Source organism: Lolium perenne, chromosome 7, assembly GCF_019359855.2.
Source record: "Lolium perenne isolate Kyuss_39 chromosome 7, Kyuss_2.0, whole genome shotgun sequence".
NCBI lineage: Eukaryota > Viridiplantae > Streptophyta > Magnoliopsida > Poales > Poaceae > Lolium > Lolium perenne.
Window position 1 is genome coordinate 309,863,045 of NC_067250.2, and position 13,335 is coordinate 309,876,379.

A 13,335-nucleotide genomic window follows, 5' to 3' on the forward strand; every position below is an offset into this window, starting at 1 on the left:
ACTAGCTAAAGAGAAGAATGTAGCTAAAGTTTGGACTATTACCACCACTAGTAATGCTAATGCTACACATGTTGCTGCACCTCCTACTAATAATAATAAAAGAATTGGTGTTAGCAATGTTTCCACTTCTAATGCAAAGCGCAACTGCTAAAGCTGCTAAAGCTATGAAACTGCACAGTGATAAAAGCTGCTGAAATTTTTTCCAACATTGGGGATGATGATCCCATTGCTTTAGATTATAATGGTTTGAATTTTGATGATTGCCACATCTCTGAAGTTATAAAGTGCTTGCAAAAACTTGCTAAAAGTCCTAATGCTAGTGCTATAAATTTGGCTTTCACACAACATATTACAAATGCTCTCATAAAAGCTAGAGAAGAGAAACTAGAGCGCGAAGCCTCTATTCCTAGAAAGCTAGAGGATGGTTGGGAGCCCATCATTAAAATGAAGGTTAAAGATTTTGATTGTAATGCTTTATGTGATCTTGGTGCAAGTATTTCTGTTATGCCTAAGAAAATTTATAATATGCTTGACTTGCCACCGCTGAAAAATTGTTATTTGGATGTTAATCTTGCTGATCATTCTACAAAGAAACCTTTGGGGAAAGTTGATAATGTTCGCATTACCGTTAACAATAACCTTGTCCCCGTTGATTTTGTTGTCTTGGATATTGAATGCAATGCATCTTGTCCCATTATATTGGGAAGACCTTTTCTTCGAACTGTTGGTGCTATCATTGATATGAAGGAAGGTAATATAAAATATCAATTTCCTCTCAAGAAAGGTATGGAACACTTCCCTAGAAAGAGAATGAAGTTACCTTTTGATTCTCTTATGAGAACAAATTATGATGTTGACACTTCGTCTCTTGATAATACTTGATACACACTTTCTGCGCCTAGCTGAAAGGCGTTAAAGAAAAGCGCTTATGGGAGACAACCCATGGTTTTTACCTACAGTACTTTGTTTTTATTTTGTGTCTTGGAAGTTGTTTACTACTGTAGCAACCTCTCCTTATCTTAGTTTAGTGTTTTATTGTGCCAAGTAAAGTCGTTGATAGAAAAGTTCATACTAGATTTGGATTACTGCGCAGAAACAGATTTCTTTGCTGTCACGAATCTGGGTCTACCTCCCTGTAGGTAGCTCAGAAAATTAAGCCAATTTACGTGCATGATCCTCAGATATGTACGCAACTTTCATTCAATTTGAGCATTTTCATTTTAGCAAGTCTGGTGCCTCGATAAAATTCGTCAATACGAACTGTTCTGTTTTTGACAGATTCTGCCTTTTATTTCGCATTGCCTCTTTTGCTATGTTGGATGAATTTCTTTGATCCATTAATGTCCAGTAGCTTTATGCAATATCCAGAAGTGTTAAAAATGATTGTGTCACCTCTGAACATGTTAATTTTTATTGTCGCTAACCCTTTAATGAGTTGTTCTAAGTTTGGTGTGGAGGAAGTTTTCAAGGATCAAGAGAGGAGTATGATGCAACATGATCAAGGAGAGTGAAAGCTCTAAGCTTGGGGATGCCCCGGTGGTTCACCCCTGCATATATCAAGAAGACTCAAGCGTCTAAGCTTGGGGATGCCCAAGGCATCCCCTTCTTCATCGACAACATTATCAGGTTCCTCCCCTGAAACTATATTTTTATTCCATCACATCTTATGTGCTTTGCTTGGAGCGTCGGTTTGTTTTTGTTTTTGTTTTTTGTTTTGTTTGAATAAAATGGATCCTAGCATTCACTTTATGGGAGAGAGACACGCTCCGCTGTAGCATATGGACAAGTATGTCCTTAGTTTCTACTTATAGTATTCATGGCGAAGTTTCTCCTTCGTTAAATTGTTATATGGTTGGAATTGGAAAATGATACATGTAGTAATTGCTATTAATGTCTTGGGTAATGTGATACTTGGCAATTGTTGTGCTCATGTTTAAGCTCTTGCATCATATGCTTTGCACCCATTAATGAAGAAATACATAGAGCATGCTAAAATTTGGTTTGCATATTTGGTTTCTCTAAGGTCTAGATAATTTCTAGTATTGAGTTTGAACAACAAGGAAGACGGTGTAGAGTCTTATAATGTTTTCAATATGTCTTTTATGTGAGTTTTGCTGCACCGGTTCATCCTTGTGTTTGTTTCAAATAAGCCTTGCTAGCCTAAACCTTGTATCGAGAGGGAATACTTCTCATGCATCCAAATACTTGAGCCAACTACTATGCCATTTGTGTCCACCATACCTACCTACTACATGGTATTTTCCGCCATTCCAAAGTAAATTGCTTGAGTGCTACCTTTAAAATTCCATCATTCACCTTTGCAATATATAGCTCATGGGACAAATAGCTTAAAAACTATTGTGGTATTGAATATGTACTTATGCACTTTATCTCTTATTAAGTTGCTTGTTGTGCGATAACCATGTTCACTGGGGACGCCATCAACTACTCTTTGTTGAATTTCATGTGAGTTGCTATGCATGTTCGTCTTGTCTGCAAAGTAAGAGAGATCTACCACCTTATGGTTAAGCATGCATATTGTTAGAGAAGAACATTGGGCCGCTAACTAAAGCCATGATCCATGGTGGAAGTTTCAGTTTTGGACATATATCCTCAATCTCATATGAGAAAATTATTAATTGTTGTTACATGCTTATGCATAAAAGAGGAGTCCATTATCTGTTGTCTATGTTGTCCCGGTATGGATGTCTAAGTTGAGAATAATCAATAGCGAGAAATCCAATGCGAGCTTTCTCCTTAGACCTTTGTACAGGCGGCATAGAGGTACCCCTTTGTGACACTTGGTTAAAACATGTGCATTGCGATGATCCGGTAGTCCAAGCTAATTAGGACAAGGTGCGAGCACTATTAGTACACTATGCATGAGGCTTGCAACTTGTAAGATATAATTTACATGATACATATGCTGTATTACTACCGTTGACAAAATTGTTTCATGTTTTCAAAATCAAAGCTCTAGCACAAATATAGCAATCGATGCTTTTCCTCTATGGAGGACCATTCTTTTACTTTCAATGTTGAGTCAGTTCACCTATTTCTCTCCACCTCAAGAAGCAAACACTTGTGTGAACTGTGCATTGATTCCTACATATTTGCTTATTGCACTTATTATATTACTCTATGTTGACAATATCCATGAGATATACATGTTATGAGTTGAAAGCAACCGCTGAAACTTAATCTTCCTTTGTGTTGCTTCAATGCTTTTACTATGAATTATTGCTTTATGAGTTAACTCTTATGCAAGACTTATTGATGCTTGTCTTGAAGTGTTATTCATGAAAAGTCTTTGCTTTATGATTCACTTGTTTACTCATGTCATATACATTGTTTTGATCGCTGCATTCACTACATATGCTTTACAAATAGTATGATCAAGGTTATGATGGCATGTCACTCCAGAAATTATCTGTGTTATCGTTTTACCTGCTCGGGACGAGCAGAACTAAGCTTGGGGATGCTGATACGTCTCCGACGTATCGATAATTTCTTATGTTCCATGCCACATTATTGATGTTATCTACATGTTTTATGCACACTTTATGTCATATTCGTGCATTTTCTGGAACTAACCTATTAACAAGATGCCGAAGTGCCGATTTGCCGTTTCTGCTGTTTTGGTTTCAGAAATCCTAGTAACGAAATATTCTCGGAATTGGACGAAATCAACGCCCAGGGTCCTATTTTGCCACGAAGCTTCCAGAAGTCCGAAGAGGAGACGAAGAGGGGCCACGAGGGGGCCACACCCTAGGGCGGCGCGGCCCCCCCTTGGCCGCGCGGCCCTGTGGTGTGGGGCCCTCGTGCCGCCTCCTGACCTGCCCTTCCGCCTACTTAAAGCCTCCGTTGCGAAACCCCCTGTACCGAGAGCCACGATACGGAAAACCTTCCAGAGACGCCGCCGCCGCCGATCCCATCTCGGGGGATCCAGGAGATCGCCTCCGGCACCCTGCCGGAGAGGGGAATCATCTCCCGGAGGACTCTACGCCGCCATGGTCGCCTCCGGAGTGATGTGTGAGTAGTCTACCCCTGGACTATGGGTCCATAGCAGTAGCTAGATGGTTGTCTTCTCCCCATTGTGCTATCATTGTCGGATCTTGTGAGCTGCCTAACATGATCAAGATCATCTATCTGTAATTCTATATGTTGCGTTTGTTGGGATCCGATGAATAGAGAATACTTGTTATGTTGATTATCAAAGTTATGTCTATGTGTTGTTTATGATCTTGCATGATGCTCTGGCCAAGTAGATGCTTGTAACTCCAAGAGGGAGTATTTATGCTCGATAGTGGGTTCATGCCTCCATTGATATCTGGGACAGTGACAGAAAGTTCTAAGGTTGTGGATGTGCTGTTGCCACTAGGGATAAAACATTAGTGCTATGTTCAAGGATGTAGTTACTGATTACATTACGCGCAATACTTAATGCAATTGTCTGTTGTTAGCAACTTAATACTGGAGGGGGTTCGGATAATAATCTGAAGGTGGACTTTTTAGGCATAGATGCATGCTGGATGACGGTCTATGTACTTTGTCGTAATGCCCAATTAAATCTCACTATACTCATCATAATATGTATGTGCATGGTCATGCCCTCTTTATTTGTCAATTGCCCAACTGTAATTTGTTCACCCAACATGCTGTTTATCTTATGGGAGAGACACCTCTAGTGAACTGTGGACCCCGGTCCAATTCTCTATACTGAAATACAATCTACTGCAATACTTGTTCTACTGTTTTCTGCAAACAATCATCTTCCACACAATACGGTTAATCCTTTGTTACAGCAAGCCGGTGAGATTGACAACCTCACTGTTTCGTTGGGGCAAAGTACTTTGGTTGTGTTGTGCAGGTTCCACGTTGGCGCCCGAATCCCTGGTGTTGCGCCGCACTACATCCCGCCGCCATCAACCTTCAACGTGCTTCTTGGCTCCTCCTGGTTCGATAAACCTTGGTTTCTTTCTGAGGGAAAACTTGCTGTTGTGCGCATCATACCTTCCTCTTGGGGTTCCCAACGAACGTGTGAGTTACACGCCATCAAGCATCACAAATTATAGATATGTTTGCAACGTATCAAAGTTCAGAGTCCTATCTTTCAGGATGAAAATCCAAGGTCTGGTCTTAACTGGTTGTGCCTGGTAATGACCTTATTGGAGGCATTGTTTTGAGAGCGGGGACTATCTTCATAGTGAAACCTAAGATCTTTGATCGAGCGATGACGACGTTGGTGCATTGTTCCCTGTTTGGAGGCGTCGCTTTTGGAGAGTCTATATTTCAGGTGTTGTGTTCGTGGTGGATGTATTGTTATTGCTAGACCTGGGATACTGTTGCGGGACTTTTATTTCTTAGTTTTCTTTTCTCTTTTTTAGCTGTGTGCATCCGTACTGCCATTAGAGCATTCTGTTGTTATAGGGTCTGGGTGTAATTGGTATATTTTGATAATATAATATATTCTTTTTATGGAAAAATACCAGGTTCTTGCCGATTCTCTTTTCCAGTCTTTCTCTACTATATATGTTGTTTGCTGTCACATCAGTATCCCGCACTTTTCCTCTTGACTGTTGTATCCTGCACTTTGCATGTTGATTAGTTTTGCCATTTCTTCCTCAAGCACATTATTTGTGTAGTACTGCACTTTGCAAGTAGGTCCGATGATTTTATTTTTCTACAACTAAAGCCTCCTATCAGATGCGTGTCCTCATCTAGCCTCTTGCTTTGCATGTCTCGTCTTCAACGGCGAGCCGGGCCACATCATCTAGCCACTTGCCCCACATGTCCTTATCTAGGCCGGCCGCTTGGCACATGTACTACTGCAAGTGTATGCCGCCGCACGGGATTCTACACGTTTCATCACATGCACACATCCAGTGATCCAGGTAAGGCAATTGCATTAGGTAAGAGCATCTCCCGTCGCGTTCCCCAAAGCAATTTGGGTACGCCGGACCAAAAAATGGTTCCAGTCACGTTCTTCAAAGTCGATTTTTGTCCGGCGCGTCCCAATACGGTGTCCGGCGCTCTGAGGCCGCCCCCGTCCCACAGGGGACGCTCCGGGCACGCCAGACACAACGAAAAGCGACGCGAAGCGACGCGGGCTCCAACATGTCGGCAACGTGTTGAATAAACCATTGATTCGCGCCTTTTTCCTTGTCGCTCCTTCCTTCCCGCGCCTCCCACCCCTCCGCCGCCGCCGGATTTGTCGGCCGTTTGAGCGTCTGATCTCTTCTGAGAGTAGGCGCCGTCGCCGCGGCTGGCGCTACCGCCGGTCGTTCCGCCACCGCTTGGCCATCGCGTCCTAGAACGCGGCGTCAAATCCAGCCCACCTCCGCGCACACAAGGTGCTCGACGACTTGCCAGGTATGCGCGATTGGCCATTGTTCGTTGCGTCGTCTGCCTCGGCGCAATTTTAACTATTGATTTTGCTTTTAGACATGGATAGCGACGATGAGATGGTTGCCCTGCTGCTGGAGGACGAGCAAGCCTTCGACGACGACCTCCGGGAGCATTTGCTGATCATCGCGTCCCTCCAGGGCATGCTTGACGCCGAGGCGGAGAAGAGGAAGAGGCCGCGCCGCGGAGGATCAAGGCCGGGGAAAAGGAAGTCCAAGCCCGGCAAAGGATGGAGGGGCATGCCATGCTGCACAACGACTACTTCGCCGACGATGTAACACATGCCGACAATTTTTGGCGCCGGTACAGGATGAGCAAGGGGCTGTTCATGAATATCCTCCACGGCGTTCGAGAGTTCGACCCCTACTTCAAGCTCAAGCTCGGCGCTGTAGGCATTGTCGGGTTCTCGTCGATTCAGAAGTGCACCGCCGCCATGAGGATTCTTGCATACGGAGCACCTGCCGATACACAGGACGACTACCTTCGCATTAGTGAGTCTACTGCCATTGAGTGCATGTATAAGTTTTGCCGAGCTGTGGTGGGAAAGTTTGGAAAATACTACTTGAGAGGGCCAACTTAGGAAGAGACTGCAAGGATCATGGCATAAAATGCTGCCAGAGGATTTCTTGGAATGCTTGGAAGCATCGATTGCATGCACTGTGCATGGAAGAACTGCCCGTTTGCTTGGCAAGGTATATACAAAGGGTGTCATGGATATTGCAGTGTGGTGCTTGAATCTGTGGCAGATTATGACATGTGGATTTGGCATTCTTTCTTTGGCATGGCGAGATCACACAATGACATCAACGTGTTGCAGCAGTCTCCGGTGTTCAGCAGTCTAGTGGAATGGCATGCTCCACCATGCAACTACGAGATCATTGGCCACGAATATACCAAAGGCTATTATCTAGCCGATGGTATATATCCAAAATGGGCCACTTTTGTCAAAACAATCTCGAATCCATCAGGTCTGAAGAATTTCCACTTTGTTACGCGACAGGAGGCTTGCAGGAAGGATGTCGAGCGGGCATTTGGTGTGCTTCAAGCACAATTTGCCATTGTCCGGTACCCTGCTCCAAGCTGGTCTCACGACCAAATGTGGGAGGTGATGCAGGCTTGTGTGATCATGCACAACATGATCATCGAGGATGACCGCAAGAATCATGCCAGGACACATGTTGGTCCCTATGAGTATGAGGGCCCTCTTGCGGAGGTTGATCACGAGTTGCCTGCAGATTTTGTTGATTTCCTCACCAAGCACGCAGAGATCCGTGACAGCAATGTTCATGAACAACTTCAAGCTGATCTCGTTGAGCATTTATGGAGGATCAAAGGAAATACCGTGGCACCTTGATGTAGCATCTAGCCCTATTTGTTATATTTGTTTACTTGTTTTATTGTTTGTTGTATTTTAATTTGAAAACAATCCTCGCAAACATTTTTATTCATATGCTATATTTGATAAATGGTTCTATGTTAAAAAAGAAGTATTTTTAATGTTTGGGGGCGGCGTTTGAAGGACGCGGCTGGGGAGCGACGTCCCCCAAACACGGCACGAACAAAACACGTCTCCCAAACGCTCAATCTGGCGCGGTTTGGGGGACGCTTCGGTGGACGCGACTGGAGATGCTCTAAGAGATTTAGCAAGTCCAATAATTTTATGGAATGTACGTTGGCAGGAATAATCCCATGAATTTAACCAAATGTCAGCTCCATCAGGACCTCACTGCTTAGCTAATTTTGTTGTTTAACTACGGTGTCATACATATCTTTGACTTATTTTTTTCCCCACTTTTTGCAGGGTTGCATCAATTTTCCTATTATTCAGGAGATCCAGACATGTTAAGCTGTTCATTTCATACTCTCAAAGGTCTCGATTGACTAAAGGGAGCACGGAGCAAGCTACATTTGGTGTCACCAAAATGACACTGATGCAAAAGTGTGCTGCACAGAACCATGCAACAACATAGGGTCTACATACATGTTGAGTAATGATCTCGAATGCCAAGTGCTTTGATCTTCAGACGAAGGGTGAAATAAATCTTCACACCAGGTTTTTTTTTTTTTTGCGAGAATCCACAACAGTTAATCATTACTTTTTTTTAGCATGCTTCCATACATGTCGGGAACAATTTGTTGTCTCTTTGGATTGTCTTCAAGTTGGATAGTTTAATTTGAGGAAGTCATGGCCACCTGATGTATTCCATCCAAATAACATTCCATTTGTTTCAGTTTTTTTTAACTTTTGAGTAACTTACCAATCAATTATATTTTATCATGTTCATCATACGCAAATATTGCAAAATACTTTACGGGCATTCATATTTCGTCACATGATATATATTCCGCTCTACAGATACTAATAAGTTGATTTCTCACATCCCGCCGCAACGCGCGGGGTATCATCTAGTGATATCAAAATGCGAGTGCATAGACTATAAAAAAAATCGTGGATGGACCAATACACCAAGTAAATTAAATAGACACTACCTAAATTAACTTAAAGCAAGTATAATAAGGTCTATTCAGCAAGATATAAATTTAAATATTATATTTGTGTTTAGTTGGATGAGAGAGAAGTTAAGTCGGCTCTTATGCTCTTTGTGAGAGTGAGATCGAAGTGAGCCATGTATTAGTAAGTAGTACATTTTTCTAATATTTCTATACCGGTTTATTAGTGTATTACACATTTTGAGGAAATATTTAACCATTAATTTGGTCAACAAAATATAAGATATACTCCCTCCGTTCTAATTTAGTCTACATTCTAGAAAAAATGAGACAAATTAGTATTGCATTTATTAGTACTACTTAGATGTGTAAACAACCAATACAAACTACACTGAAAATAACAACATCCAATAAAGAGAGGAAAATCACTTCGTTTTCTGTGTTGTTGTTGACTGAAAGCTAGAATGGAGAGTATTTCGAAATAAATTTTGGAACTAGAATGTAGACTATTTTAGAACGGAGGGAGTATGCCCCAAAAAGTTATATCATTGGATTCATATTAACTTTCCAACGGTGTAATTTTTGTGATATATATATCTGATATTTTGTTAACCAAATTAGTTGTTATTTTTTAATCTCAAAATGCATAATACCCAATAAACTGGTATGAAGTTAGTACCTTGATACTGCACATATTAGCTATAAGATTGGCTACAGATGACATGATAATAAATTATAGCTGGTATTAGCTATACTAGTAAACATGCTCTTATTTGTCGAGTATTCAGAACACTTGGCAAAGCTCCATTTGCAATCAGTATACATTTTCAGTATCATTTGCCAATTGTTTTTTTCTATTCAACAAAAATGTATAAGCTGATTTTGGGGCCTAACACTTGGCAAAATGAGCTAGGTAGGACCATGCAGCTGGTGAGGTCACGTGGCCAAGGGTTTTCCAAGTATTGGCACCTGGTAAACTCGACAAAGATCCTTGTTTTTTTACAAAGGTAAAACTTCTGCCTTTGGTTGCTAAGAAGTCGTTCCTCTATGCACTCGAAAAAATCTAAGTCACAAACTTTTTTCATCAAGAAGATTACAACTCTTTATTTTGGAGAACAACAGCTTTAACCAGCATACCGCTGATTTAAGCTAGGCACACACAACAATACACATATTAAAAATTATAATTTAAGCGATATATCTGCATAGGCGATCAAGCAGCAGAGGCACGCCATCGATTGATGCCTTAGGACGATCCCTAGTGGCAAACAAGGTTGGAGACACGAGTTGTGCCGCAGATTTCAAGGATGGCATTGACCTTGTTCGCGACCTCGACGTTGACACCAACATTGAACTGCAAGAAGGTGGTGCATAGGCAATTCACGGTATTGACAACCGGCTTCTCATGGATCCTCCGGCAGCACAGTTCCCTACTGGCCATGCCCATCCTTCCATTGCCGATGTTGAGGCACACTCGAAATTTAGCTATGTCGTTCAACGTGCATTGCCCGCTGCCTCCGGCCGGGGGTGATGCTACCGGTGCAGGGGGCGGTGGTACCGGCGCGGGGGGCGGTGTTGCCGGCGCGGGGGGCGATGTTGCCGGTGCGGGGGGCGGTGGTACCGGCGCGGGGGGCGGTGTTGTCGGCACGGGGCGATCTTTGCCGGCGCGGGGGTGATGCTGCCGGCGCGGGGCGATGCTGGCTGGTGCGGGGCGGTGCTACCGGCGCGGGGGGCGATGCTGCCGGCGCGGGGGGTGATGCTGCCGGCGCGGGGGGCGATGCTGCCGGTGCGGGGGGCGATGCTGCCGGAGGAGATGCTACCGGTGCCGAGGGAGATGCTACCGGATAGGATACTGCCGGTGTCGGTTCTGGTACCGATGCTACCGGTTCCGGTGCCGGTACACATGCTACCGGTGTCGGTGCCACTGCCGGTGGAGGTGACATGCTGTTGTATTGCGCATGCGCGGATGTCGCGGCCAGAAGGATCGTGGTGAAGAGGAAGAGAAGGATTGGGGAGGACGCCATGGCTTTGGTGGTGGAGGCACTTGCTTTGAGATGTGTTGGTGCTGTGAAGGTAGTTTGTGCAAACCGGAACGTATTTATAGGGGCCTAAACGTAGCGTGCGTCGATCGTGTTGCGGATTTCAGAGTGGTGATTACTGCTTGTACGTATAGATTATAGAGTCATGGCTTTATGGATCGCACGTACGAAGTACGTGTAATTAGGTCCGTTTGATGTTAGCTCGTGAAACGTGGATATTTTGAGCAACTTCCAGGTTCTCAATTTTGTTAGTTTGGCAGGTCCATATATACACGGAATTCACGATGCAGGCGGACAGGTCGCCGGCGCGTCGGTCAACGCTAATCAAGTGATTAGCGGCGTCCGCTAGCTGCTACTCCATAGTTGGTGTTTGCGGTAGGAAATAACAATTGCCGACGAACGAGCTGCAAACTAGCTAAAAGAAGGGACATGCTGCAACTGAATAAAGAAATAAACGTGCTGCCGGTTCGTTCAGTAGCTATACAGCCTAATTACTTGCTTTTAGATGAGCATACTAGATTCAGTTGCTAAGCAAAATTGAACACGGCGTACGACCATGGTAATTAGTGCTTGTGTACGTTCCATATATTATAGTCAATGACTTTCATTGATTTTAGCTCATGGAACTTGGACATTTTGATCGAGAATTCCAGGTTTCCTTCAGTTTTGGCAGTTTGGCAGGTCCCGTACTAGAATCTGCCGAATTATGAACGTACGAAGGTACGTAGAGAGAAGGATAGCAGTATTATGGCGTTTTTTTTCGGAAACCCGTTGGGGCGACCAGGCGGGCGATTCTGGCCCATCTTGGCGGCGCCTCACTCCGTCGAGGAAGCTACCGACGAGGAGCCTTCTAGCGGCGAGGAGGACGATGCTGCCATCGAGAAGAGCCACGACGCGGAGGTTAGGTCAGGATGGGAGTACGGAGACACGAGCAGATACGAATTGCTCTCCTTGATGCAGTCACCGCCGGAGGATTCGCCGATAAGAGCATCTCTGGCAGACCCTGCATCCGACTACCATTCGCATAATGTCGTTTTCTAGTTTAAAGGGCAAAATATGGACGGTTTAGACACCGCATCGGATCTCACACCAAAAAAATATATTCGGGCTACCTCGATTCGCCGCTGAAACCACAACTTCTCGAGTTGGAGACTGTGGAGGCTGTGCGAGCGTGATCCCCATCGTTTTCCCCCGTGAGCACGAAGGAAATTTTAGCCGTTCCTCTTTCCACTCCCTCCGCCAACCGACGCCGCCGCAGATCCTAGCTTAAGCAGGCAGCCCCCTCCGATTCCGACAGGCAGGAACACGCGGACCGCCATGCTACGTTCTGCCCGCCGGCGCGCGCGAATCCCCGACCAATCGGCTGGAATCTCCGCCGCCACGCACGCCTCGCTGTCGGCCGGTACGTGTTCTCCTCCCAAGCACCTCGCAGCCGCGGATCCGCCGTCGCTGTTCTCATGATTCGCAATCTCGGCCACAACATGCTCAATTGGTTGATTGTGATATTTTTGCAAAACCCTTTGTTACGGTTTTGCTTGCGGGCCGAAAAACGGCCGCACAGCAGGCGCGCCAAACCCGAAATATGCTGTTGCGCGGGTCGCGTTTGGTGCGTCTGAACTGCGCGGCCTATTTCAGCCTCCAAAACGTGTTTGGGGTGCGGGATACGCATCATGTTGTGTCTTTGTCAACTCTGTTTCTCGCTATGGAGAAACTGCCATATTCTTCATCAGCCAAAGAAGATCCACAACTTCTCTCCTACTCTCGTTCTCGCATTGTACGAGTTTTTTTTTGCGGGTAAAAGAAAATGCATTAATTCGGAAACATTACAGAAAGGTCCCCAACGAAAACAAAAATACAACATAGCCCTTCTGCAAGTTGACCACGCCGTCGGCCCGCCGCTGCTGTCGGTGGCGCGCCGCCGCCGCTGCCTCCCTCATCGCCTTGGATCGGAGGCAGCCCCCAGGCAAGCGGGAAGTCGCCGAGCACCGGCCCCGGAGGACCTACACCGGAGAGCGCCGCCGTGGACGAACCGAAACGCTGCATCTTCTTCACCGGGATCTCGATCTGCTGACTCCGCCGTCTCCCGGAGCCCTCGCATTGTACGAGTTTAATACTACACAAAGAAAGATTGAGATTTTGAACCCATCATTGGTATACATATTGAATATATTTCAGTTTGAGCACTATTTGCTTCATTAAGGGCTGCTTTTGCCATTGAGCTCATGTATATTAACTAGAGGACTTAATAGCATAAAGTTATTATCATATTTATGCTCGAATTCCAAAGAAAAACTAGCACTTAAAGTTTTCGTTAAAAAGAACTACCACTTTAGTGCAAGTTTTTTTCAATGTGCACTAAACTCGATTTAATCAGGGATTGAAACCGATCCTCACTAGACGGGCCAACAGACAGGCTGACGTAAGAACATGTCTGTGCATA